The 2500-nt window shown below is 52.7% G+C and overlaps 2 non-coding genes across 2 annotated transcripts; both read left to right on the top strand.

Annotated features, from left to right (window-relative positions):
* The first annotated feature begins 1023 nt into the window (after positions 1–1023).
* On the top strand, positions 1024–1105 carry TRNAS-AGA (transfer RNA serine (anticodon AGA)). The gene has a single exon. It is a non-coding gene; the product is annotated as a tRNA-Ser (tRNA).
* Positions 1106–1468: 363 nt separating this feature from the next.
* Positions 1469–1550, top strand: TRNAS-UGA (transfer RNA serine (anticodon UGA)). The gene has a single exon. It is a non-coding gene; the product is annotated as a tRNA-Ser (tRNA).
* The last annotated feature ends 950 nt before the right edge of the window (positions 1551–2500 follow it).

Here is a 2500-nt window from a genome sequence, read left to right as displayed (position 1 = left end):
GACATTGGGAAGACTCCCATCCAGGACTCTCTGACTGTTAGGGGTGGGGGCCACGATTATATTTCCACCCTGACACTAGTTGCCGCTAGAGCCATCGACGCCTGGCATCGCCTCCGTCTGTAAGAAGCCCATCCTGCGCTTTTCCTTGCCTGCATCTTTACAGCAGATATTGGGAGGGGTCCATGTGGATACAGAGGATGGAGCAACTGGCACGCAAGCTATCTGCCGAGCCTTTTTTGTGTGTCAGCACAAGGGTTCTCGTGTCACTTCTAGACCTTCCTTGGCAGATGCATTCAGGAGAGGCCCCCTACCTGCGACCCAGTGAAAGTACAGTCTTTTGCTGCCCTGTGCAAGCCAGGGGACTGAAGGCACAGCTTTCTGCCACAACAGCAGAGAGCAGAGGAAGGGCGCCCAGGAGGACCGTCAGAGGGTGGTGAGGCCCCTGTCCTCTCGGCCCCGATCGGCTAAGACCTCTCTATTTGGGCAGAAGGGACCCATTCTGCGGTCCTCTGAGGCTTAGGGCCACATGCCCAGAAGGCCCACCACCCAAATCTTTGCCATATGGCTTAGACTAACTACCGGACCACTCGTGCGGCCATTTATTCCTCTGGAGCCTGTCAAAATGGCCTGCCGAAATTGGCTCCCAGGAGGCCTCTGCAACTCGATTTGCATAGAGACAGCCCCTGCCCAGGCATGCTTCCAAACAGGACACTGTTAACAGTTTCAATTTGGAGCTGGCAGAAGCCAGTGCAACCTAGTGAAGGTGAGGCTCTGCTGCCTGGCCGCTTGCTAGGTTTATTAGCACAGATCTGTCCCTGGCACTTAGTCCGAGCTTGGCAGGGAGGGGATATGGCATTTAGGGAACTTGGGCCAGACCATAGAGATTCTGACTTTTGAATGCATTTTCAAGGGTCATGGGAGGGCCAAAAGGGAACGGTGTAGAGCGGCATAAAGTAAGGGGCGGAGGAGACATTGTGTGTGGCTAAAGTGTTAAGTTTATAGTAGAAACAGGTTTGCTCAGGAGTAGTCGTGGCCGAGTGGTTAAGGCGATGGACTAGAAATCCATTGGGGTTTCCCCGCGCAGGTTCAAATCCTGCCGACTACGGTGCAGCCCCCGCTTTTATTGTTTACTCTTTTCTGGTGTGGAAAACAATCTTAAAATAGCAGTATAATACAATTACTAAAGGAGGCTGCGGCGCACTTGAGCTATTCAAGCAAGATCCTAGGAGTAAAAGCGGCTTCATCCTTTAGGCCAACGCAGAGAAACTGGTACGTTTTGACGGGTTTCGTTTTGCAATTTCAAACATATATGTACATTTAAAAGAAACTTGTGAGGAGAAAGAACGGTGCATGATGAGAGAGAAGGGTGGAAAGTACAGGACAAGATCTAGAGGCAAGGCGGTAGAGACTAAGGACTCTTCTGTGTAAGCACAGCACAATCTTTCGAGTGAGAGTTTCACTCTCATGGGTAGTCGTGGCCGAGTGGTTAAGGCGATGGACTTGAAATCCATTGGGGTTTCCCCCCGCAGGTTCGAACCCTGCCGACTACGTCTCGGTTTGAACTGAGCTGCAATTTTGCAATTTGCTCGGAAATGTCCCCAAAACAAGATGTAAACATGCATGTTGATTATAGGATGGACGATAAAGCAGACATTGGGAAGACTCCCATCCAGGACTCTCTGACTGTTAGGGGTGGGGGCCACGATTATATTTCCACCCTGACACTAGTTGCCGCTAGAGCCATCGACGCCTGGCATCGCCTCCGTCTGTAAGAAGCCCATCCTGCGCTTTTCCTTGCCTGCATCTTTACAGCAGATATTGGCAGGGGTCCATGTGGATACAGAGGATGGAGCAACTGGCACGCAAGCTATCTGCCGAGCCTTTTTTGTGTGTCAGCACAAGGGTTCTCGTGTCACTTCTAGACCTTCCTTGGCAGATGCATTCAGGAGAGGCCCCCTACCTGCGACACAGTGAAAGTACAGTCTTTTGCTGCCCTGTGCAAGCTAGGGGACTGAAGGCACAGCTTTCTGCCACAACAGCAGAGAGCAGAGGAAGGGCGCCCAGGAGGACCGTCAGAGGGTGGTGAGACCCCTGTCCTCTCAGCCCCGATCGGCCCCGATCGGCCAAGACCTCTCTATTTGGGCAGAAGGGACCCATTCTGCGGTCCTCTGAGGCTTAGGGCCACATGCCCAGAAGGCCCACCACCCAAATCTTTGCCATATGGCTTAGACTAACTACCGGACCACTCGTGCGGCCATTTATTCCTCTGGAGCCTGTCAAAATGGCCTGCCGAAATTGGCTCCCAGGAGGCCTCTGCAACTCGATTTGCATAGAGACAGCCCCTGCCCAGGCATGCTTCCAAACAGGACACTGTTAACAGTTTCAATTTGGAGCTGGCAGAAGCCAGTGCAACCTAGTGAAGGTGAGGCTCTGCTGCCTGGCCGCTTGCTAGGTTTATTAGCACAGATCTGTCCCTGGCACTTAGTCTGAGCTTGGCAGG

Source organism: Ambystoma mexicanum, chromosome 3q, assembly GCF_040938575.1.
Source record: "Ambystoma mexicanum isolate Mex_15411 chromosome 3q, UKY_AmexF1_1, whole genome shotgun sequence".
In the NCBI taxonomy this organism is placed as follows: domain Eukaryota; kingdom Metazoa; phylum Chordata; class Amphibia; order Caudata; family Ambystomatidae; genus Ambystoma; species Ambystoma mexicanum.
Note: the sequence above shows the minus strand (reverse complement) of the source record. Positions and strands in the feature narration are given on the sequence as shown.